Source organism: Lissotriton helveticus, chromosome 1_1, assembly GCF_964261635.1.
Source record: "Lissotriton helveticus chromosome 1_1, aLisHel1.1, whole genome shotgun sequence".
NCBI classification, from domain to species: domain Eukaryota; kingdom Metazoa; phylum Chordata; class Amphibia; order Caudata; family Salamandridae; genus Lissotriton; species Lissotriton helveticus.
The window spans coordinates 1,207,884,468-1,207,911,634 of NC_136057.1; the positions used below are offsets into that span (position 1 = coordinate 1,207,884,468).

At 44.3% G+C, this 27,167-nt stretch overlaps 1 long non-coding RNA gene and 1 pseudogene across 1 annotated transcript in view; one reads left to right on the plus strand and one right to left on the minus strand.

The window, feature by feature from the left end:
• Positions 1-27,167, plus strand: part of LOC144772483 (uncharacterized) — a 158,429-nt gene that overhangs the window by 91,449 nt on the left and 39,813 nt on the right. Inside the window, exon 2 of the long non-coding RNA XR_013599764.1 lies at positions 22,489-22,587. This is a non-coding gene — a long non-coding RNA (uncharacterized LOC144772483). The remainder of the gene's footprint in view (positions 1-22,488; positions 22,588-27,167) is intronic.
• On the minus strand, positions 5,073-19,274 carry LOC144783420 (E3 ubiquitin-protein ligase TRIM11-like; annotated as a pseudogene).

Below are 27,167 nucleotides of genomic sequence, written 5' to 3' on the forward strand. Positions count from 1 at the left end.
TGCCAACTCTCACAAGCACTGTGTTTTACATATGTACTTACTTGGACATGTAGCACTGAGATATTCATTCACTCACCCACACAGCCATGCACACAGTCAACCGCCCATACAGCTTTTTCCACATGCACTCTTGACCTCATACACCTAGTGAATCAACTGGTCACACATCTATGCACAGAGTCACACACCTCACAGCCACCCACACACACACTCAGACTCACATTCTAATACTTGCGCAACCAATCTAATACCCATATAGACAATCATATAGCTATTGATCAACACATGCAGCAGCTTACACAACAACAGACATACTGATGCACACATTCAGACAGTTTAGTCACTAACCCATGCATTCAGTAAGACACATTTAATCAGTCACTCATACAGTCAGTCACGCACCAACTAAATCCTTCATCCAGACACTTATACACCCACTCATTCTAGAATATGTAAAACATATTTAAACTTTACAGAAACACACAGTCACTAGAAGATGTCATCAGTGATGTCATCAGTGATGTCATTTGAGATGTCATCAGTGATGTCATCAGTGATGTCACTGACCATGTGATGAATGATGTAATATGTGACATCATCAGCAGTGGATTGCGGGCGCGCAAGTTGTAGTGAGTCCAGCTAACTATAACGTGGGAATTTCAATGGTTTTGTATGAGTAAAATGTTCAGCTAACTATAACTGGTGTGAAACCCATGGTTTTTTCAGTGAATTTCAAAGGTTTTTTAAATGCTAATTCCTAACTATAACGATTGTGAAACCTATGTTTTTTTTAGTGAATATATATATATATATATATATATACATATTACCTACTGGCGATAGCCAGTAGGTATATATAGTTAGGATTGTTTTCCATAGGGAAATCGCAACATTCTATTGGGAATAACTTTGGCGCCGGTTGAGGAATCTTCCTGAAATTTTCCTTAACTTTGCCTCGCGGCGCTCCGCTCCTTCCCTGAAAGTTTGGGGGGGATTCGTCAAGCGGGGGCCGAGATAAAAGGGGGGTCCCAAAACATGTTTTCCCCATGTTAATTTCCATAGGGCGGTTGGACTCACTTTTAGCCCGAACGGCTGAATGGTTTTCCACCAAACTTGGCAAAATTGTAGGGACTGGTAGCCCAATGTGCCTTTGCTATGTCTCAAGATATGTGCTCCAGTCGTTTTTACGAACATTTACTTTGAAAAAATATATATTGGGCTACATTGGGCTATATATATGTTAGAGCCCAAATGTAGCCCAATGTAGCCCAATGTAGCCCAAAGATGGCCACCAGAGACAAAAAAAACAAATGTTGCCCAAATATCAGCCAGATGTAACCCAACTATAGCCCATTGACAGAATGTCCCAGAGTGTTCTAAAGAACAACTAGAGCGCTAACAGTCTTACTTATGACAAAAGTATGGCACACCTGAAGTCATCTTGATTGGAATAAAGTGTTAACACTTAAAACATTTATTTTGCAAAGGAACAAAATGAGGGGGTTTATTTTGCCATAGAAATTATGATTAGTGCTGAAGAAAGAAAAATTAGGGCACATTTTGAGTGACTTCTCAAATCCTCTTATATTTCATTAAAAACATTCTGATATGCAGTCTCCCAAGATGGCCACCAGAGACAAAAGAGCCCAAATGTAGCCCAAATATCAGCCAGATGTAGCCCAACTATAGCCCAATGACAGAATGTCCCAGAGTGTTCTAAAGAACAACTAGAACGCTAACAGTCTTACTTATGACAAAAGTATGGCACACCTGAAGTCATCTTGATTGGAATAAAGTGGTAACACTTAATACATTTAATTTGAAAAGGAACAAAATGAGGGGTTTCATTTTGCCATAGAAATTTTATATATATATATATATTCACTGAAAAAACCATAGGTTACACACCAGTTATAGTTAGGAATTAGCATTTAAAAAACCTTTGAAATTCACTGAAAAAACCATAGGTTTCACACCAGTTATAGTTAGCTGGAAATTTTACTCGCATAAAACCATTGAAATTCCCACGTTATAGTTAGTTGGACTCACTATAACTTGCACGTCTGCAATGCACTGCTGATGACGTCACATATTACATCACTCATGCATATATTTAAATATTTAAACATTACTCGCTAATATATGTATTCACTAAGATACACTTAATAAGCCACTTAACCAATCAATTTTTTTTTAAAAACACTGAAAAAACCATGGGTTTCAGACCTTATATAGTTAGGAATTAGCATTTTAAAAAAACCTTTGAAATTCACTAAAAAAACCATAGGTTTCAGGCCTTATATAGTTAGGAATTAGCATTTAAAAAACCTTTGAAATTCACTGGAAAAACCATAGGTTTCAAGCCTTATATAGTTAGGAATCAGCATTTAAAAAACCTTTGAAATTCACTGAAAAAACCATAGGTTTCAGGCCTTATATAGTTAGGAATTAGCATTTAAAAAAAACTTTGAAATTCACTGAAAAAACCATAGGTTTCAGGAGTTATATAGTTAGGAATTAGTTTTTAAAAAACCTTTGAAATCCACTCAAAAAACTATAAGTTTTAGTGGTGTTATAGTTAGCTGGACATTTTACTCATACAAAACCAATGGAATTGCTCCTATATAGTTAGTTGTACTAACTATATTTCGCGCACCCACAATTCACTGCTGATGATGTCACATATTAGATCATTCATGACATGGTCAGTGACATCACTGATGACATCTCAAATGACATCACTGATGACATCACTGATGACATCATCCACGTGACAATCACATACACCTTTTCATACACTATTACAATTTTTCATCACTGTTTGTAAAATACAGAGTATCATATTTAAATCCATTGTCACAGCAATACAAGTATCTACAAATCCACTCAGTGATTCATAGATGTATACACACATCTAATCACTTACCTATGGATTCACTCATACATGCTGTCAATGAACAATAGAACACTATCAAAAATACTTATACATCTATATCGACATTAAACAACAGCACGCATCCTATTCACATATGAAGTCATCCTACTCACTTATGCAAACAATGGATCATACTTACACATTTACTTAGCAAAACACTTATACAAACACCACTTCTTCTATTCATTTAGATAGTAAGTCATACTTAGTGAATTATAAAATCATTATTACAAGTATACAGTTATCCATACAGTCACTCACACAATCATTGTGTCTTATGTATACTTATTTATATACAACAACTGACACATACACTGCCTTTTATTTTTCTAGTTTGTTGGACCTGTACCTTTGAGAAATATATTTGTTCATCACCACACCCATAAAGAGATTCCCTCACCCAAACTGTTAGAACATGTAGTTTAACTTCATATATCTACTGAATCAACTATTCACACATCTTTGGACAGTCACACACCCCCCACCGAACCACACACACTTTCACACTCCCATACAAATACTCAGTTAACTAATCAATAACTAATATAGACTTTCACATAGCTAGTAACCAACTGTAGAATCAGTTTACACACCAACTGACAAAGTGATACAGATATTCACACAGTTTAGTCACTATCCACTATATTTAGTGAGACATTATAAATTGGTCAAGTAAACAGTCAATTACACTGCTACTAAATCCTCCATCCAAATATTTATTTATATATATCCACTCATTCTTTAATGTAAATTGCTATATATATAATGCATATTTAAATAACGAAGCAAACCACATTCACTGGATGATGTCATCAGTGATGTCATCAGTGATGTCATTTGAGATGTCATCAGTGATGTCACTGACCATGTCATGAATGATCTAATATGTGACATCATCAGCAGTGGATTGCGGGTGCGCGAAATATAGTTAGTACAACTAACTATATAGGAGCAATTTCATTGGTTTTGTATGAGTAAAATGTCCAGCTAACTATAACACCACTAAAACTTATCGTTTTTTGAGTGAATTTCAAAGGTTTTTTAAAACCGAATTCCTAACTATATAACTCCTGAAGCCTATGTTTTTTTCAGTGAATTTCAAAGGTTTTTTTTAATGCTAATTCCTAACTATATAAGGCCTTAAACCTATATATATATATATATATATATATATATATATATATATATATATATATATATGTATGTGTGTATGTATATATATTTTTTTCTTTTTTATATTGATTAAAAAATTTAATTGTAATATAAATGAAAGTTATTAGTTCAATCATTGTTTTTTAAGGTGATATATGTAAATATATATATATATTGATTATGAAATATGTTTGTTTAACTTTTTTAAATTAACTTTATTTGTTATACTTGGTAAAATATATATTATGTCTATTTTATTTTTTAATTAATGTTACTATTTAATATATTTAATATTTATTATTTTAATTTATATATATTAAAACACAATATTTAATAAAACACTATTTATTAGAATATTTTTTCTCTACTTATTTTTGTATTTACCATTATAAGTGTAGGATGACGATATTTTTGACATCGATATTTTGGTTGCAATTTTTTTGTATGTGAATATTTTGAGGGTTGATATTTTGTCAGCCAACCCCTGCCAATACCTATTCCCGTTTGTCTCACTGTCTGGCAGCAGTACACAAAGACGAACTGCCAGCTTCACCTAGTCTTGTTTCCTAGCATACAGGCTTTAGCCCCCAAATGGTTAGGACAAAAAAACCTCAAACTTTCTAAAAGTGGGATTTTCAAAATTGTGACTTAACTCCGACTTTACCATTAAAAAGGATTTCGATTTTCAATTTTTTACACACCAAACATATTTTTTTTTCTTGCTCCCAATTCAATTGTTTCACATTTATTGGGACAATTACAATACAAAACAAGGAATCAATACTATTAAGCCCATATGAGGCCAGTAAACAGGCATTCTGGATTCTGTCAAAAGAACGATTTGCGATCATGCCACCCAAAAATAGGATAGAAACTAAAAGAGAGCCCATGAGGCGAAAAAACACAAATAAACCACCACACATGTATACAATGAAGAACTGCAGTGCCACTATACACTTTTATCTGGCACTGCTAACATTCAGTCTCACTCTTGTCCTACCGACAGGATCCGCAGCACTCTTCCATTTTTCCCTCCATCTTTCAGTTCTGGATTGAAGAAGGGCCGAAAGGTGCGGGGGAAGGAGGCCCCGGAAAAGGTGAAGAGCTGAGTTTTGTCCTGTACATTGTACACAGAGAGTCTGCCTGCCTCATAGTCCAGAAAGAGACACACAACCCTTAGAGGTATACGGGGAAATAAGGCGGCAGAGGGGGAGGTGATAGCCTTGTATTTACCATCTCTGACCACACTATCCAGTATCCATTCTTAGAACATAGTATGATCACTTCCTTCTTGCTCACAGACTCATCACACAGCCCCAGGTCCCAGCCAGTCTTGTCCCCCACCTCCACCTCCCAGTAATGTTTCCCTGAACTCAGCCTTTCTCTTCCTAAGACACTGATAGCAGGATTAAATCTCTAGGATGTGTCCAGCAGATCCTGTGGTCTGACTCCAAGCCTCACGCTCCTTCCAGTCTCAGCGATGATAAGCCAGGGATTTGCAGTGTCAGGATCCAAAGTGATCTCAGATGCCCCGGTTTTAATGTATATCCACTTCCTTTCTGTAGGAAAAGTTGATTCACCAGGTTTTATGTATCTGCACACCAATTCTGTGGGAAATGTTCCTTTTAATTCAAAGAGCTTCTCCTGCAAGGAGGCATGTTGTCCGATGCTCTGCAGAGTCCACCACACAACAGCATCTTCCATGGGTTTCTGAACCTTCACAGTGTTACTTCTGTTCAAGATGATCTGCAAATCCTTCAGTAGCTCCACATCCTGCTGCTGACACTTCTCTTGTATCTCTTTGATAAGGTCCCAGTGGGTGGATTGCTGCTGTTCTAGTTCACTCAGTTTCTCTTGCATTTTCTTCATATTCTCCTTATGTTGTTTCTAGTTTGCTGAGAAGTTGTTGCTCCTCTTTATCGAGAAACTGCTTCAGAAGCTCAAATGTACTTTGGATCATCTCCCCCTGGTTCTTGTAGTTTACCTTCAGATCTGACACTGTCCTCCTCTGCTCATCGTCCCATGTCTGTAGGTTCTCCAGCACCTTCTGCAGTCATTCCATGTGGCTATGAAGTGTTTTCTTGTACTCCTGGGCAGCCTCCCGAATGGGGCATGCAGAGTGAGTCTTGTGGTCTTTGGACTCTCGACAGATCAAACAGATGGGCTCCTGGTCATCTTCACAGAACAGTTTCAGTTTTTTTTGTGTTCTATGCATAGGTTCTCATAGTTCTCATCCTGAGAAGTCACACTCTGGGGATGAAGCTGTTTTAGCAGCTCCACCATATTTCCCAAATGTCTGATGGGTCTTAAGGTTTTGTTCGGAAAAGTTTCTCTGCACTGAGGACAGGAGAAGTCTGTCTGCAGCCACTCCCAGCACCGAGTGATACAGGACAGATTGTATTGTAATAAGGCAACCCAATAGTATCCTATGGTAGATGTTGGGCCTACAGTAATGAAAAACAAATTGAAGAATTTTTCAGTACCAGGACATGTAAAATTTAAAAGTACATGTCCAACTTTTTACATAAACTGCACCCTTCCCTCGGTATTCTGGGCCATCCCTAGTGGTGCCTTAAATGTTTTTAAAAAAGAATGGTTTACATCGGGTAAGAATTTTTTTTGCCAGGTCACATTTTTATAGTTTTAAAATGGTACACACAAGCTGCAATGGCAAGCCTGAGGCATGTTTTCAAGGCTACTTAGGTGGGTGGCACAATTATTTCTGCAGGTCCACTAGTACCACTTAATTTACAGGCCCTGGGCATATATACCACTTTACTAGGGACTTACAAGTAAATTAAAAGTGCCAGTTGGGTGTAAGTCAATGTTACCACATTTGAAGGACGGAGCACAAGCACTTAAGCACTGATTAGAAGTGGTAAAGTGTGCAGAGACCTAAATCCAGCAAAAATGAAGTCAGCAAAAACAGGAGGATGGAAGACAAAAAAGACCTTATTAGGATGTTGGGTGGCAGCACTGCGGAATTGGGACAGACCGACCTTCATTCTGTGGTCCCGACCTCAGCATTACAATGTGACCGCACTTGGGGGCATATTCTCAAGGACTTATCGCCGAGTTATCGGCACTTTATTGCAGCCAAATTGGCAATAAATTTGTCGTCCCATTCACAAGCTGGTGCTAACAGCCGATATCACCTGTTTACCTACGATAGCAGCTGCCAAAAAAATCGCCACAGATGACCCCGGCAGCTATCGCTAGTGAGATGCAGAGTAGGCGTTCCTGTGCAAAAATCCACGACAACACCACTATGCAACATTCTCAACGACCAGCCAGATCCGTGATAAGATCACAAAGCAGGCGATAAGGCACGTTAGCAGCAGGAAATTAACACCTGCTCTGACCTGGTGTAAAGTCGGATGACAACCTGCACCAGAAAAGGGAGCCCAGGCCAGAGCCACACCTGAAGAACAACAGATGCCATGGAGCTACTGATCATGCATCCCAGAGCCCCAAGAGGGCAACAACACCCACTGCCACCACAGCCAGGCCCGCCACCCTCCCTGGACCACCCCACCCCCCTCCCAGACTACCACAGAGGCAACGCAGACCAAGACAGTGGACCTTCAGAAAAGGCACCAGCCTCACAGACCCAACAGAAGAGGATGTCATTGCCCTCTACAGGCTCAAAAGGACAACCATCCTCGCATCCTGAACATCATTGCCCTCATGCAGATGGTACCCATACAGCGGACAACCAATATCCCTCCGCAGACAAAGCCGCTGGCTGTGCTGCATCTGTTGGCCTCAGGTACCTTCCAAACAACAACTGCCAGAGTCGGAGGAGTCTCACAGCCAGCCGTATCAAAGTTCATCACAACTGTCTTGGATGCCATCATTAGCTTCATACCCCAGCACCTTCACTTCATCCACACTGCGCAGGATCAGCTGGAGACCAAGCAAGGCTTCTATGCCATAGCTGGCTTCCCTCACGTGTTGATGACAACTGAGTGCACACATGTCCTACTTATGCACCCTGCCAAGACTGTACACAATTACCGCAACAGAAAGCACACACATTCCATCCATGTGCAGGCAATAGTGGACCACCGGGGACTCTTCACCAATGTCGTTGCCAACTACCTAGGCAGTGTGCATGATTCCTACATCTTCCGACAGTCCAACATCAACCAGCACTTCCCAGATGGCACCTACAGAAATGCTCTGCTCCTTGGTAAGTACCAAATGAACACACCACACACCCCAACCCCACAATTATGCAACTCACAACTCTGGGAATGCACATGTTACAAACTCACACACAACATGCCAAACAACATGCCCACTCACCAGATACCACCGCACAACTTACTGTAGTAACCTGGGCTAGCCATGTACATGAGCCAACCACGGCATGGCACCCCAGCCACACAATAGCAGAATGTGGGGAGAGGTGGGAACCAGGCATGTGCGAAGGAGGCAAGTGACCCATGAATGAGAATGTACACAATGCAAAGTGTGGCGTGGATGTGCTGGACAGAATGCAGTATGCAGGCCACAGATACATCTATGTCGACATACCATGTCACCTCAGCCAGTGGGGAAGATCGCAGAAATGTAGCTTGTTACGTCCCCCCTGTAAGCATGAGCGGAGTGGGATGGCCTGGCTTACGCCAGGCTAGCGTAGGGGCATGAATAAAAAGCACGTAGCTCTGGGGCGTGGTTCTCTCCCAGAATGCCCAAAGTGTCTGCCAGGGTGGCGCCTCTCACCCTGCCACGAGGCTGACGCCATCGCCGTGGGCGGTATTGCCTGCTATCCTGTGCGCCTGCTGCACCCTGGGCCGCTGGTCCCCAAAACCGTCTTGGCTGCCCCTGCGCACCCAGGCATCACTGCTCACCTGCCGACACAGGCGTGTGTCAAAGTGGGCCCACCATGTGCCAGTGCAAGCCCCAAGCCTGAGGCCTGCGTCCTTGGCAGCCTCCCCCGACCATCACGGCCTCCGCAACACAGGCCCGCAGTACTCCTTTCTCGTTAATGTACTCCACCGCTGCCTCCGTCCTACACTGCCGTCAAGTAGGTCACACATTTGGAACTGAGTCTTGATATCCTGATGGCCAAGTTCATATGTTCATGGGATGTTTGATATCACTGTACTCCCTTTGATGTGGTGCTACCAAGTCTGTGTATAGCATTCCAACCACACGTGTCTGTGGTCCCTACTGCCTTCCGCCCACACTGCGGTTGAGTAGGTCACACATTTGGAACTGAGCCTTGATTTCTCAATGGCAACGTTCATATCATTGCACACTAGGAGAGGTGTAAGAGAAAGACGCGTTTCAGTCCGAAGGATAAAAGGATCATCATTATGGAGGTGATCGAACACTGCCACCGACACGTGGCTGTGTACCCCTGCTGACCGCTGCCTCCGGCCTACACTGCGGTCAAGTAGGTCACACATTTGGAACGGAGCCTTGATTTATTTATGGCAGAGTTTATTTCATTGTACAGGCCTCATCGCAGACTGCATCCCCTTTCAGCTCCGGTGCCACTAAGTCAGTGCCCTGACATTCATGGATAGTCTCTGGTTGAACTTTGGTGGCGGGAGTCTATGGACTGGGGGTTGTCTTCATCATCATGTAGGTGATACTTAATAGGTGGTAAAAATGAGGCTATAGCATTCCACTCCTAGTTTGCCGCTTCCTGCCTGCTTTTGCCCTCTGCATCATGCCCTGGAGGACACCTTCCATTTTCCCCTTAACCCTCCGCTACATTCACCTTCGACATCGACGAGGACCTGCTCAGCTCGCGTGGCCCTACCTCAGTGGACCGCAAGTCACTGTCCCGTGGCAGTGGGCTTGTGTCACCTGCAGTGCATCCGGGGCCACTAACTCTGTGCAGCTCAAGTCATGGACCCTGTCGGATTGAATATTGGATGGCCTCTGGGTCGATGGACTGGGGGTCATCAACCCCATGTGTCAATGGCTCTGCGCTGTCCGCTGCCTCTGTCCCCAACTGCGGTCCACCTGGGTTCACACATCAAATCAAATCCTGACCTGCCAGGACATCGCATCACTGCAGGATGCACATGCCACCACCACCAGAACCACCTCCAAACAACAAGTGCCAGTCGGAAGAGTCTTACTGCCAGACTATCAGAGTTGCTCACACCTGTTGTGGGTGCCATCATCAGCTTGATACCCTGCTCAGCTCTTCAGGTGCCACTAACTCAGTGCACCACAGCTCATGGACCATTTCAGATTGAGTTCTGTGCTGTGGACAGCTCACACAGCAATGTCACCTCAGGAAGTATGGAAGACCTAGGACAATGATGAGGAAGATGATGCAGGTGTAACACACCCCACAGCAGCAGGAATATCCTGAAAGGACATAATACTAGACAATTTGTTCACATGAGCACGCTCGGCTCTGGTGCCCCAACCTTAGTGCACTGCAATTCATGGAACCTTCTGATTGGATATTGGGTGACCTCCCATACACGTCCAGCACAGGAGTCACTGTACATGTGACCCTGGCAATAAAGGTGCCGGGTGCACGTGCCCGTAGTGAGTTCCACAAACTATCTGAATGTGTCCATGTGGTCATAATGTATGCATGAGGGATCCCAGCCCTACTACATTACATTGTGCTGTGTACAGCAGATGCAAACATATCACCGCAGGCAGCAGGTAAGACCTTGGACATGTAGCTTTGTTGTCCCCCACTCAGTACATAGGAGGAGTGGGCTGGACCGGCGTACGCTAGTCCTGCGTGGTGGTGTGAAAGATTATCCCAGGGATCTGGGCGTGATTCAGTACTGGAAATGTGCAAATGCATGCGTCTATGTCGCAGTGTGGGTCTCCGCTGGGGAGTATAAGTGGTCCCTGATGGGACATAGACACCCACATATGTGATCTAGTTCGACTTCCATGAGGTCGAACCCCACTCGCACCCGTTCGGCCACCTCCTTCTGGCAGTCTGACACCTGGCCTTGGAATGCGATGTGTGCTTCGTTAGGGTGCTGGGAGCCAGCTGTGGTGGTGGGTGCTTCCAGCTGTGTGGTCTGTGCAGGGGGTGGGGTCTCCTTGATGCAGCTGGGCTGCCCAGCTCCTGGAGGTGGATTGCCTAAGACGTTCAAAAACTGTTGTAGGGCATCGGTGTCGAAGGTGTGGAGGTCCTCTTCAGCATCATAGATTAGTTGTCTGGTCTGCTCTGCTGGAGGTGTTGTTTTTTCCCTCTGCAATGTGAAGGGGAGATGCATTTTTACATTATGTTGACATGTATGTTGATGCATTGTTCACGTTTACATACAGACTGCATGACAATGTACATTGTGACTGTTTGGGAGGAGCGGACTATTTGATGCGGGACAGTGAACATTTGGACTATATCACGGATGTGAGGTTGTACACATACATTTTTATCTCACAGTTTCCTGCTATGTCAGGTGTGATTGGCCAGTTTCAAAGCACAAGCAGACCCAGTTGTGTCCTCTGTTCTGCTGTGTAAGTGTTGCAATTTGAACCACATTGTCGTCAATGTGGATGTGCTGTTATTGCTATGTGTGCTTGCTGCATTGTCGGGGATTTGCACCTGCAGCAGTGATTTTGCTGCCCCTTATCCCTTCGAGGCTGTGTGCCTTTGACTTTTGTGCTTTTACGGTGCTGAGATGTTGGCGACTTGGTCATTTTTGCTCTTGGACATTTTTTGTTCTCTTGTGCATTGTTTGTCTGCAGATATATTGTTGACGTCAGGGGTTGTTTGTGCACGTAGATGTGTCAGAGTGTAACCTGCTCCTTAACGGATGTGGTCCACACTCAGCCACCTCAGTGTCGGGGCGTGCACAATGTCATGATGATGGTACTACAGCCATGCTGATCGTCATATAGTGTCACTTGCATTGTCAGCATGGCTCACAAATACACATCTTTTCTGTGCTTCCCACATGTGTATGTGTTGGTTGTGATATTGGTGATGTATGGGGTGGGACCCCTTTATGCACATGGTGGATGGGGGCCTACTTGATGTTTGTATGTGTGCTGCAGTGTGGCACGGGGAACAGGGACATAATCCAGGGTCATTGTCGGTGTGCAGTGTGCTACACATGATTGTGCATGTATGCCATTGTGCCCATCTCCCCCCTTCCTCCCAGTCCCTGGTCGTTACTCACCCTGTTGATGTTGTGTCAGCTCACATGGAGCTGCGTCTGGACTCCCAACTCCTTGCACCGTTTCCACACTGATGACTGTGGCCATCATTTTCTCCAGTTTCTTCTGTGGCACAGGACTTCCATCTCCAGTCACCATGGCTGCCTTCCTGTTGGCAGCGGGTTTCTGCTTAGTTTGGCTTTTTACATCATGCCAGCGCCTCGTGACCTCCTCCATTGACCTCCTCGACACTCTGACTGCAGTCACGTTGTCCACAATGGCCTGGATTGTTTCCGTTTGTGTTGCCAATGACACAGTGGAGGTGACAAACAGTTGTTGTTTGTGTTCTATCTCCTCCGTGACGAATATCCAGTTTTCCTGTGGACTGAACCCCGTCTTCCTCTTCCTCTTCTCCTTGGCCTTCCCGATGTTCCTTGCTGGTGGTCTGTGGGGCTTGTGGGGTTCACGTTTGGCTCTGCACTTGGTCCGGGTGCATCCATGGTGCTACGCAGTTTCTTTTTTTCTCCCTTTTTTTTGTTCTGCTTTGATGGTGCATTTTCCCTGCATGACGCGTGGGAATTGGAGGCCTGGTTATCGCAGATTTTTTGTATCGCAATCGGCCTCATTGCTACTATTTTCGCATTTGTGTTTCGCGTTTTTTTGGCATCGTGTTAATTTTCACACTGTCATTTGATATGTTATCGCGAGACTATGGAATGGTACCGCCGTGTTGAGAATACAATGTTAAAACAGCGCTATTTTCCCATGATAGACTGCGATGTGAAGTGTTGCGTTAATCTGATTTTGAGGTGATTATCACACGTTCTAGAGAATATCCCCCTTGGTGTGGTTACTTACTCCCATTTCTCTATGGGAGCTTGTGCTGCGGCCGTAAACCGCCTTAGCACATGATCCCATAGAGAAATGGGGGAATCTGTTCATCCCTGCACCGTGTGGCAAGGTGCCTGCCAAACGGTGCAAGGAGCAACAGGGGGGCACCTTTGGCCCCCAAACGGAGGCTGCAGAGAGAAGGGGGCCCTGCTAGGGCCCCCAAAGTCACTTTCCAACAAGCTTTCCATGTTGGAAAGCATGAAATGGAAAGCCTGTCGGAAATCGATATCGTAATCTCGACGGTGAAAATGCTGGCCATTGGATTACAGTGAGGCCTCCGACTGGCCGAAGGGCTCCTTGAGCCTGCTGGAATCCAGCCAGAATGACCAGCCGATTTAACACTTGCCTGCCTACATCGTAATGCGTTGGTCAAAAGTGAAACTCACGGTGGGACTCTGATAGCCTCCTACCTGCGGAAGGATGCTTACCGAGTCTCATCAAAATAGGTCCTATGTTGGGGGGAACCACTCCAAGGATGTCAGGTGCAACATCTCAAAACAAAAGTGAGTGGGTATTGCAGTTCAATTCTCTAATTCTCCAGAGTAGAAGACTGTTCTATGAAAAAGTTTTTGAAAGAGTTCTTCTGCTCCGTAGAGTTAAAAGCCTTTAAAGAAATTACTAGAGGTTTGTCAGTAATACTGCAGGAGGAGCCATTGGTAAATGGCTGGCGTAAACACCGCTTCACCTGGTTATTCGCTAATTTCTCTGAACATTTTTAAAATACACTGGAAGTGGAAGCCCGCAGTGTTAATACCACTCCTGACATTTCTGGCATATTTTATGGGACATACTAACTCGAGCTCTAATGCAAACGGAGAGCTAAATATACACTCATATATTTGCTTATTTTTTTCAGACCGAATTCTGCAGCCCTCCTCCCACTTCCCACCACCCACCACCCACCCCCCAGCTCTCGCCTAACCCCAGGGCGACAAGAGCCTTTGGTTCCTTGCTCATGTAGTACTGTGTCACATCACAATAATTAATAGTACTTTAGGCACTGACGATACAGCTAATTTCATTATGATATAAACTATTTTCAGTAAGCGCAACCACAATGAACTCGGGAACAAAAGGTTAATGTTCACATTGTTAATGCAATTTACAGTCTTTGAAAACTACGCATGTGATCATAATAACTTACATGTTTTTTTCTAGCAGCACAATATGGAAACCAAGCATTTACATAATGGGGATATTTGCTATGCGGAGAAAAACATTGCATATAAATAAGGTTATAAAAGACTTTGAACAGATCACACTTATCAAAATATGGTAATGATGAAAGGCACAGAAACCAGCATAACTCGGAGAAACATTGTACAGTCTCAGTGCTTTCATACTCCTCACTTTATCATTATTTGTCCAGCACAATGAATATTTTTTCGTGCTGATCAAAGCAGTGTAGGGAAAGCTATGTGTACTTTCGTAGCCTACTATGCCAGGAAAAACCTGCTACTACTAATACAGATTATATAAAGATTTCTACAATTTAGATGATAGGATGCTCCAAATCACAAAGTAAATTAATTAATGTAATTAGGAGATTTAAAAAAAAGTAGATAAAAAATGCATAAACTAGTGAGCGAAAATAAACTTCTCCGCTGAATTTAGTCAGCAAGCAAATGAGGTGTTACAGGAATAATCTGTAAAGTTGTTTAAATAATTAAATTATTAAACAAAGGGCCTCATTTTTGCGTTTTTTGCCATAGGTCAGTGCAGGGCAAGAATGTGCTGCATCTATTAGATACGGCCCACTCCTATCCTTTTCCCCGGCGCACAATAGGCTGCCGTGCGCCAACGCAGGCGCCTTTGCACCATGGTGCAAGGGTGCCTACGTTGCGAGGATGATTATTTTTGTGCAGGAAGGGAAACCTTCCTGCACCAAAACACTCACAAGAGGCAGAATGCAGCACACATAGAAATATGAAAAACAAGGAGAAATAAAGGTATTTCTCCACATTGTCCCACCCTTATGCTTCCCCTGGCAAGCGTAAGTTTTTAGTGCTGCCTCAGTGTGAAAAAGCCACAGATGTTGCTGGGAACGCCCCAGCATAGGATGACCAGGCGTCCCATATTTGCCCGGACAGTCCCTGTTTTTCGACAGCTGTCCCAGCAGATTTAACCAAATTAAGCTCATGTCCCGGTTTTTAGAGAGGGTTGGCTGAGAACGGTGGGAGGTGCGATTTTATGTTTTGCAAAGCAGGGATAGTTAGCAGCTGCTATAAGAAAGCAATTTAATTAGCAGGCAAGCTACTGGTTTTAAAAATGGCATTTTATGTATGTTCTTACTGCTTCTTCTGTAATTCTCTGCTAAGGAGCACTGTCACCCTTTGCGCTGGGTTGAAGTAAAATTGTAGTCCTTCTTCTATTTTTGGGAAATGTCCCTGATTTGGGCATTAAAATTCTGGTCACCCTACCGCATCAACACCCATGGAACACCCTTTTCATGCAATTTTCTGGGTGAAATGGGCACATAATTAAAAGATAATGAAAAGCCTCGTAACATGACTTTATGTGGCCTTATAAATATGCTTGAGGCACATTGTGTCACCGGAGCGTCAAAAAAGTAGCGTACCGGCGATGCAATAGAGCCGGTAGGGCCTCATAAATGTGGCCCACAATCTTTTTCTCTTACGACGTAGACAGCACCAGTGACGGGTCATTTCTACGATGACAGTTCCAGGTTATATATAGTGCGTTGGTGTGGTTTTAGAAAAACATTGCCACAAACGGTTGCACTGAATGACCGGCGCAAAATGTGTTTGCTCTGGACATTTCGCCTGAATCTAGTTGTTCCTGCTAATACAATAGAAGGCATTGGACGAACTTGTTGCACATCCCAAATAGCACAGTTAATCAAAGTTAATATATATTCGACTTAGAGATTCGTATTACACATGTGGAGTCAAATAGTGATGCTCTAACCACATCAGACACCCTGCTACCAACAGGAGTTGTCCTAGTGTCTTCCAGAGGTTTTTGCTACCTAGTTTGAAAATGTGTGATATTACTGTTTATTCTGCTGTATCTGACGTAATATACCTTTGCCAATCAGCCGACACATCTTCTCAGAATCCATTAATGCAAATCCGGTTATTTCATCTCAGACTGATGGCCTGCATGGCACACTCTCTACCCTCTTCTAAGAAGATGTCCTGCTGAGAAAACAGTTAATACTCCCAGGGTCACAGCCCAGCATTAATTCTGTACTGGTGTGACAAGCACAAAAGAGCGACAAAAGGTCCTCCAGAAACTATGCAGGGTTATCACCGAGAATGCTGGCGAGCGCCGGCTTTAGTGCAGTGCCACTGGTGCGGCCGAATTGGGCACTGACCTGTGGAGGGGGCGCCGACCTCATAGGGTGGGCGCTGTGTTTAGCAATAACTTATGATTGGAGAGATGAGGGTCACTTATGCCTGGTGGTAGCGAGAGAATGCGAGGAGGCGGTCGTAGGATGTGGTGGCGCCAAAAATGATTCTCGCACTGGGTGCCACCAGCGCAAAAGCCGGCCTTGATGCTGGCCTTGTAAGAGCTTTGATGGCAGTTTCAATGGGATCTCGGTTGATGAAAGTGCGCATCCCTGAAGTGAACATCTGGCCCAATATGGTATTCTGTTAATTATACCAAGAATGTTCTTAGCTACCAATGCAAATGGTCAGTCTTATACTTGACACCTATTCTTCTATTCACCCTAATGACACTATAGTGATGTATTTTCAGGTGAATACCAACACTAATCTCTGGGATTTACACAGCTTTTGGTTTGGGTCAATCAGTCCCTCCAGCTATGTAAGGCTTTTTTACTTAAAGTTTCCTTAGAGAAGGTAGTCTGACTTGGGACAGATGTTCGGGGGAGCGGGGAAGTCGATCTTTAACTTTGGTCCTGAGACAATAGAATATCTACTAGAAATGGACTAGGAGCACGAAAAACCTTTAAGTCCCAGCCCCATTTTGCAGGGAGTGAGTGAGTGTACAGAGAGAGCTTGGCTTACTCCCAGGGAGTAGTTTTTTGTGGGACTAGGACTGTGCACTTTTCCCCTGCTAACCGTGATAAAATGCTTGTGCTCCCGCTCTAAAGCATGGAAAATTGACTTATACTTTGTTAGCACACTGAATTTATTTGTGAGTCTCCAGTAAATGATACTACATTTAACCATGGAGCTGTAAATTAAATGCTGATGGTGAGTTTGCAGTACTCATTGTGCCACCAACTGAAGTAGCCCTTTACAACATGCCTCAGCCCAGCAACTGCGGCCTGTTGAGCAGTTTTAAAGTGCCATTTTGACCTGCAAAATTAACCTTTGGCAAGGCCTAAACCTTCCTTTTTAATACTTATATGTCACCTCTGAGGTAGATCCCAAAGGTTTATAGAGCAGGATGCACTTGAAGAGTTAGACCTGTGTGCTTAGGTTTTACATGTTCTGGCAGTGTAAAATTCATAAAGCCACTTTTACTGCTGTAGGGCCTGTCACTCATATTGGCTAACACTGAGTTTCCTTATTACATTTAATAAGTGATAACTTTAGATTGGGAGAAGATAGAGATTTACAAGAAATTAACGCATCTGTGGAGATGCATCACTTTCCCTGCGCCACTTTCAAAAACCCTTGCGCCACTATGGATGTGCCGTATTTACAATACAGTGCACCATGGCGCAAGGATTGACAGATGCGTCAGAAATTCTGACGCATCTGTCGATGCAAAAGTGACGGATTACTGGAGTCGTGTCGCAAGCGCGACACAACTCCAGCAATGCAGGGGGATGCCTATCCTCATTGTGCTGCGTCAATCCTTATGCCTGCTTCAAGCAGGCATAAGAATTTGACGCAGTGGAGTCCTAAAAGTGGCACAGTGAAATCATGTAGATTTCACTACGTCACTTCTACGAGGCTTTTTTGCGTTGGAACACCCACCCTACATACATTATACCTGATGCAGGTATAATGTGACACAGGGCTTTACAATGTGACGCATCACCCTAGATGCGGCATGTTGTAAATGGGCCGCATTTTTAAGCTGCTGCTGCCTCACAAAAAGTGACACAACTGCAGCACAAAAATGACGCAAGGGGCTTGTAAATCAGCCCCTTCCTCTTTACACTCAAACAAATTGTAATTAAAAAGCTTCTTTAATGGTAAAGTTAGATTTTAAGTCACAATTCTGAAGATGCACCTTTTGGAAAATTGGCATTTTCTTGTTGTTACCAGTTGTGCCTTCTGCCGGTATCCTGGGCCACATGACTGTGACTGGCTCTGCTGTTGAGGTTTGTGTATTCCTTCCAGGAAATTACACAAAGTGGACTTAAGTGTAGAAAGGATGGGCCATCCTGACAGGATGGCTGGGAGGAGCTTCACCCAGCCTCACTTACACCAGAAAAGACTGCTTCCTGTCCTCACTTCAAATGACCCTGCCCCATCCCATACACACACACACACCTGACACTTGTCCTGTCTTTTGTCACCTCAGACTTTTGAGGACCTTGAGAGGGGAATGGGCAGAACTTTCCAGAACCATAGGTGGGGGTACTATAGGGAATCCCGCCACATCAATGGTTGGAACCAGGTATAAATATTGGATCTCCACAGCCTCTCATCATAACACTCATGGACCTATGGACATTACAGAAGGACTGCCCTTTTGCCAGAGGAACTCCCTGCTGCTTGAGGGATGCCTTGCTGTCTAAAAAGGAAGACTGAACCTGCTTACCTTCATTCCAGGCTACCCTGAGTGACTCCACGGGTCAGTTGATTGACCTCCTGTTTGAGATACAAGGACAAACCAGGTACCAGAGGCTTCCCTGCACCTGCCGAGCTGACTTGTTGCAATTGGACCTGCCTTGACCTGGAACTGCCTGAGCCTTGATGGCCTCTGCTGCAGTGAGTTCCTGATCCTCAAGAGGTGCACCTAGGGACTGAGCCCATAACTGGCATAAATCATAGCTCCTCCAAAGAAAAATAGGCGAACTCCTGAAGTTTGGGCTTTTTGTGACTGCAAAATGCCCCCTTTGCATCAAGACTCTGACACCCACGATGACCACCAATGTGAAGCTCAGGTGAAGACCAGATCTTTGTGCTACAATCACCTCCAGCAACAACATGAGAGCTGACCTTCGTGATGCAGCAATGAGAGTCCAGGGTGACCACCAAACTAACTGTCAAGGTAACAATGCACTCTTACCTTTTATCTGCATCGTTGGTTTTGCAGAGACGCTATAGACCAACTTCCCTCAAACCTACTTGTTAACCAGTGGGTTATAGAATCACCTTAAGCTAAACAATAGGATTTAGGAAGGAGGGCCATATACTGGATGCTGGTAGGCTCTTGTTGTTGACCTGCAAGGCAACAATCTTACACTAACTTAATATCAATAGTCAGACAGTGAAATAAGCATAATCTCACTTCTTCTTACTTTTAAATATTAATTATATGTTAGACTTCCTACCTGCGAACTCAAGTGAACGTGATGAGCGTCCTAGTAGTTCTTGTGATGATTGGGCTGTCCGCTATGATTCCTATGGGGAAGATTAAGCACAAATACCTTGGGGCAAGGCTTCTCTCTTTCTTGTCTTTAATTATCTCTTTTTATCTTTGAGAGAAAAAATATTATAAAGTTACTTCTGGGCAATCTTTTTTTTTTTTTTTTTGGGAGCCCATTGGATCGGGACGCCTTACCCAGCTTAAGCGAACTCAATGCTTTACCCATTTCTTCTATTGTGAGTTCTGCCTCTAGATCATCGTAGGCTTCTGGGGGCACCGTTGGTAAGTTAAAATCCCTAACAAACTCCTCACAGTCCGCTGCGGACCTCGTGCTCACCGGGGCGTGTACGTGCTCAAAGTGTGCCGCAAAGGCCTCTGCGATATCAAAACTGGTGGTCTAAAGCACTCCTTCTGCATCTCGGATCCCCACCACCCAAGACCTATCTTTGTCACCCTTCTCCAGCCATGCTAAGAGTTTAAGGGCCTTATCCCCATCATTGTATAGGCGGTGTTGGGTGGCTAGCGCATATGCACGTGCCTCGCCTTCCACAAGGGCCCGCAGGTCCTGCTGTTTCAGCGCCTACCGATGTTGCGCCTCCACGCATGATGCCATCTCAGCCTCGCCCTCCATATGACTGATCTCTTGCTCAATTTGTCTACATTGCAAGGTCTCTTCCTTTTTCTGTGCCCCAATTAATGCCTGTGCCTGCCCCCTCAACACCAACTTGTATGCTTCCCAGAGCGTGATATGTGATTGTACCGTCCCCATATTTTCTTTAAAGTACAGCTCGGAACCCTCCCGGAGCTTATCAGTAAGTAGCAGATCATGCAGTTGCCATGGATCTATCCGCGGGAAGGCTGCCCTGTCAATAATCGGGCCTTTAAGTGTGGCACCCACCGGTGCATGATCAGAGATCCCCCTCGCCATGTGATGGGTGTTAGAGAAATCCCCTACTCTATCTGTGTGAGTGAACAGATGGTCAAGTCTAGAGAAGGACCTGTGTCTGGCTGATTAGAAAGTATAGTGCCTTAGGGAAGGGTTGTGTGCCCATCACCGGTCCACTAGACCCAGCGCCCTCATGAAGTTCACAAGGCAGTGTTCCCCCTGTGTGCCCGATCGAGGGCCAGACCTATCCATTTCCGGGTTCATTACTGCATTCGTGGCACCTTCAATAAGTGGGGTGTCGGAGGGTGGGTCCGCTATGAGTGTACTGAGCTGTGGGAGGTTCACCCAGTGAAGCCCCGGCGGCATATAGCAGGCTCCGAATACCAACAGGCTCCCCTTCCATTTGCCCGCCGCCACGGCAAAACACCCATCAGTATCTGTCCACGTGTCTGTAATTACCAGGGGCAATGCTTTGCGTATGAGGATGCCCACCCCCCTGACCCCATACATAAACCCAGAGTGCACTACCATTTTATAGCCAAACCGATCTAGGGGTTTACATCTACTTCCCCTCAAGTGAGATTCCTGAATAAGAACAACGTCAGGGGATTGCCTATTCAGATACTGCATCACTAGCGTGCGCTTAATCTTATTGCCCAGTCTGTTCACACTCCAGAACCAAAACTTTACAGTAGCCAGGTTGCCCATTGGCATTGTATCAAGCTATTGGCAATGGGGCCTCCCAGTCCCTGCTCCCCCACCACTTACTCCGTGACAACCCTCATTCTCTGCTGGATATGTAGGTCTCGAACGTAACTTCCTCCCCTCTGCAAACAAAAACACACAACAATCCCAACACCCCCCTCCCTGCATCCCTGCTGAGTGGGTCCCCAACCTCCCCCCACCCAAACTTGCAGAGTGCCTGTCATCCATAAAAAACCCAGAAACCCATGCGTAAGGGGTCATGGTCTAGCCTACAGCGTGAAGAGAGATCTGTCTGGAATTTTCAGCCCCACAACTACGCCCCGCTAGGCCTACAGATACTAACTTCTCCCCGTGGCATTGCTATCCCACTAAACAGGTCAAATAACAAATGTATGCAGTTCTTATGTCCTATCAGCAAGAGTCCCAGGTTCAGGCCCCAGTGTTTGGATAACATAATTAGATTCACCCCCTCTATATAGGGATCACCCCTCCCTACACAGAGCCACGTGTCAGTCTCAGCCCACTGAAGGGTGTCTCAATGATTACTAATCTGTCCATTGCATCTAGCCGCTGGGTGAGCTCCCGGCCTCCGGGCCCGACGCCTCTCGATTCCGGTCCATCACCGATCCCCTGTGTCCTCCTTTTCAGCTCACGGTGCACCAGCCCTCAAGCCAGTCGCTCGCCTCCTCCGGCATGTCGAAGAAGTACGCCTTTCCATTATCAAGGATTTTGAGTTGGGCCGGGAAGAGCATCATATACTTCACGCCCTGTTCCCTATGGGCTCGGTTCACCCCATCGAAGGAGCGTCGCTGGTGTTGTACATGCAGCGTGAAGTCTAGAAAGAACCGTTTCGTGGCATTCTCGTGCCTGAGGTCGCCATGCATCCGCGCCGCGTACAGAATGGCCTCCCGATCCCTGAAGTTCAGGATACGGGCGATGATGGTGTGCGAGACCCGGTCTGGGCTTTCACTTCTGGGCAATCTTAATCTATTTATCATTCCACAATAAAGATTTTGCAGGAGGATATCTTTCTAATTGTACTTACATTTCCTTAACTGCCCCAAATGTGTTCCATCATTATCATCACTAAACGAAAAGAAAACAAAATACCAAAACATAAACAAATAACAGACTTCACTTTGCTTTTTCCTTTTGGTTTTGTTGTAGTCCTCCAATGTAGTTCACACAGATTCAATAGTCTTTTCCTTAATGAAGAAAAAACTGTTAAAAAATGGTCTCTTAATAGTTCCCTCTCGTTAGTACATTTAACTGTCTTGCAATGGGCGCCTTAAATTAAATAAGATAACTTCGTTTTCTTTTTCTTTTGTCTTTCCAGGAGGTGCAGCTGAGCTCATCAAGAAGAAATCTCCCCTGAAGTTGTGAAGATGTATACTAGGATGATCGTCATCTGAAGATTTGCTGTGTCAGATTTCAGGTGAGGATTGCGAAGGGAGAACCTTCCACGAAAGCGGGAGGAAGGCTAAGCAACTTCTGAAACTTGGCGGTGGCTTTATATAGAAGTGCCACACCCAAAATGGGGGCCACGTTGGAAGCACGTTTAACGTGACGCGGGGTGTGGCATTGCCTTTCCTGTATTGGCAATGCTTCACTGATGGTGAAATGCGCTGTATTCTCTTTGCTCCGCAATCGCTACAATCAGAGCCCCCCAGGCAGCGTTCAATCACAGGAATGCGAGTTTCCCCAAACAGCGCTTGGCACACACAGAACCAAGTGAATCCAATATGCAGTGAACTCAGCTTCAATACACATAACAGTCAAATTTTACCTTAAAACCAGTAGTGCATGGTACTGTCAAATGCTATAGACATAACATTATAAATACACAATTACCAACTGTATTAACAACTATAACATTAATTACATAATTGCGGTGCAGGTTTCCATGGGAAAGGGCTGTTTTTTTTACGTATGGATAACTCTGCTAGTTTCAGAGGCAGAGGAATTACGACATTAACGCTCCTGCAATGACCATCCTCGACGCCCGAATGGCACTTCGCACTACAGCGATGACAACCAATGCCACCCTGCGTCTTCTTCGTGCTACATGGTCTACATCTGCAATGCTCTTCCTACTTTATTTGGATTCCTCCTCTGCGAACAGAACTCTTTGTGTCGTGATTGTATTGTGTCCGCTTGCTGACAACGTACCTCTGCCTTCCTACGTCACCAGCTGTCATCCCTGGAATGTTGACAGTTGACAGCTGGTGGCCGTCTGAGTGAAGGCCTTTGTTGCGCTCCGATATCCACGGAGCTTGTGTTGGTGCATTACTGAAATAAAGAAGTTATTGCCATCATCTTCGTATACGGAAATTCTTTACAGAATTTGGCAACGAGGATGGGATCCGGTTCAACAGTGTCCCTTTTGTATTGGCGTCTGTGGCCGCAATGTTTCAGAGACTAATGCAAAACATCTTCGCAGGCATTCTGGACTTATTGACGTTCCAAGACGACATCCTCATCATGAGAAAGTCTAGGCTAGAGCATGACGAAAAGGTAAACCAAGTTCTTGACATACTTGTGGCAAAGTGCTTGACAGCTGAATACAAGAAGTGCAGATTTGCTTGCCGCAAAGTTAACTATCTGGGGCATGAAATAACAGGTGAAGGAATTTGTCCCAAGAAAGAACTTTTGGAAGCCATCAACAAAGTGCCTGTGCCAAAGAACAAAGAGGAGTTACAATCCTTCCTAGGATTGATAGAATTTTATGCAAAATTCATAAAGAACTTCTCTCACAAAATGAAGAACAAATATATATGGGATGAGGACTGCCAAAGCACTTTCAATTCTTTAAAGCGTGATTTGTGTTCAACCGTTCCATTGCAAGGTTTTGACCCCCTACTTGAGAATATAATTAAAACGGACGCTAGTTGCAGAGGATTGGGTGCCGTCTTAACCCAGAGAGATGCTAAAGGTAATGAGTGCACCATAGCCTTTGCCTCACGCTCCTTGACTCCGAGTGAAGAGGAATGTTCAGTCATTGAGCGTGAGGCACTGGCATGTGTATGGGCCCTTGCACACTTCAGACAGTTTGTCTGGGGTGGCAAGGTTGTTCTACGCAGCGACCATAAGCCATTGACAAAAGTGTTTACCACCAAGGGATTATGCACTGCATCACCTAGGCTAGCACGGCTATCTATGAGATTGCTCGAATATAATTATGTTGTAGAATATGTCCCAGGGGTGAAGAATGTAGTTGCAGACTTACCAGAACGTGAAAAACGTGATGAGAGTGATGAATTGTGCATTGCTAGTGTGAATGAAGAGATAGAGGGAATCTCTCTAAATGAGTGGATCTCTGAACAAAACAAAGATAAGACACTGTGTGAAGTGATTGAGATGGTAAAAAAAGGCTGCGGTTCAAAGAATAACTTACCTGAGAGAGTGAAACACTTCTGGGAGGTGAAACATGAACTCTTGCATGAAAACGTATTTCTGTTAAGGGGGGGGGCAAAGTAGTTCCACCAAACACACTAAGAAGAAAAATGCTTGACATCTGCCACAAGGGGCATCTGTGCATAGCAAAAACTAAAAATAGAGTCAATTCAATTCAATTCAATTATGCTTTATTCGATTTCAAAACACAAAATCATAAAAGCGTACATTTTAAAAACCAATGTTAAAAGAGATCTGTACAGTTAAAAATGTAGCAATATAAAAGAAATACTATAGTGCAATTCATACAAGGCCGATGGTTATCAAGGGGTCACTCCACACGATTCAATTTATGTAGCTAATATTGAATACTTGAAAAAACTAGACATATATATATATATGTATATATATACATGTTAAATTTGAGGTACAAACTTTACAATGGCTTTGTTTTTTTTTTGTCCTCATACATGCCACCAGAAGATATCTGCTCTAGATGGGATCTCTCTGAGCCTTTCGCACATACAAGCTTAGATTCCGCCCCTGGAGTGTGTGCGCGGCCTACAGAAATCACCCAGAGGTAGGCTGTCTCCTTGTCCAACTCCCTATTACCTTATTACAAGGGAGGACCGGACCACAAACCTCTGGCATAATCATTGGACTTTTAGTTATTTTCCTGACCAATCTTTTAACGCAGACCAGACCTTAATGGCACTCTCTCCACCACACACCCTATCTGACTGGCTAATAGTCATGATGTTCTTTAAGCAGTCATCAAATCTTGGGGGGGGCCTTCGACTTCCACTCTCTGCATATTTCTCTCCTAGCGATAACAATCACATAAAACCGAAACTGTGTGGCGCAATTCTTCATCGAGTACCCCTGTGGGAGGCCAAAGAAAATCAATCTGGGGCAACAGGTAATTGATGTTGATAAAACCTCCTCCATAAAGCCACACACCTGCCTCCAGTAGCTGGTAATTTCTGGGCAATCCATAAACATGTGTAAATCGTCAGCTGCCGGAAAGTTACATCTCGCACAGTGATAGATTTCAGCTGATATCCTGGATAGTTTAGCAGGAGTCCAATATACCCTGTATGCAGTGAATAGGTGATTTCTTCTGAGGTTGGCTGGTTTGACTATCTTTTGTGACATGGTAAATGCGTCAGACCAGACTTTCAGTATCTCCTCTGGGCTCTCGGTTAAAGAATTGCCCCAGAGACTCATTATTTCAGAAGCCAGACTATCTTTTGCCGCCACCAAAGTGTTATACCAGAAGGCGACCTCCTGCTTCCAGCCTCTCCCTCTATTGATGAAATCTAGAATGTGGGTCTCCTCCTCCTTCCCCCAACACTGTCTTCCCCACCATGATGACAATTGGTAATACTTGAATCTTGTGAGGGACCCCCCCAGTTAGATTTGATAAAGATTCCCAATCCAAGAGCCGAGTGTTAACACAGAGGTCCCCCCACTTTTTCAAGCCTGCTTCTTTCAGTGGCTGTGCCAACCGATCTAACAAACAGTCAGGAGTACCCGGGGAATCCCATATTGGGGCTTGTATGTTGTAGTAGGGGATCCCCAGAACCTTCCGAATGTGCTGCCAGATTTTAAGTGCCGCCTGTAAAATCTTCAAGCAAACCTTTTTGTAGAATTTTTGATCCCCAAATTTATAGAGGAAAAATTCAAAACCTTGTGGCTGGTCCAATAACATTGCCTGAAAGAGACAGCCGTGCGAGGAGGAGTCTAGCTTATTGGCCAGAATTTTTAAATTCTTGAGCTGGAAGGCATAGCAATAAAAAAAGCAGATCAGGTAGAGCCAAGCCTCCCAACTTCAGCCCCCTTCTTAATTTCCTCCATGCTATCCTGGTAGATTTTGTGGCACAAATAAATGATCCGATCTTCCCTTGGAGGTTGGCAATATCCTTGGGATTAAATAATAGGGGTATGTTGTTAAACAAAAAAGTTATTTTGGGGAGGATGGTCATTTTAACTAAATTCACTCTTCCATAAATATTCAGGGGTAGACCCCCCACCTAGATAATAACTTACTTACTTCCTTCACCACTGTCTGCCAGCTAGTTTTGGAAGTATCTGCTAATTTCTGTGTAAGGTATATACCCAGATATCTAATTTTTTGTTTGCCCCCTGTACCGGGGCTGCGCTATTCCAACTCATTATATCTGTTTTCTCTTTGTTAATTTTATATCCTGATACCCTACCAAAGTCTTTAGCTAATTTAAATAATCTGGGAAGAGCCTCAGCAGGGTTAGCAGTGTAGAGGAAGAGATCATCTGCACATAAAGCTGTTTTTAGTTCCAACTCCCCCATTTTAAACGGTGTAATAACGGAGTCCGATCTCAGGGAGCATACAAAAGGCTCGATGTATACATCGAACAGGAGAGGGGACAGGGGACAGCCCTGCCTCGTACCTCTGGAGAGGTTAAACCAGTCTGTCAGACCACCATTAATCAGGACTTTGGCCCGGGGGCTCCTGTACAGAGATTTAACTCCCTCAATAAAAAAGAAGGAAACCCAAACCTTGTCATAGTCTCCCATAGGAACACCCAATTAACCTGATCAAATGCTTTAGCAACATCGATCGCTACAATGGTGAGTGGCAGT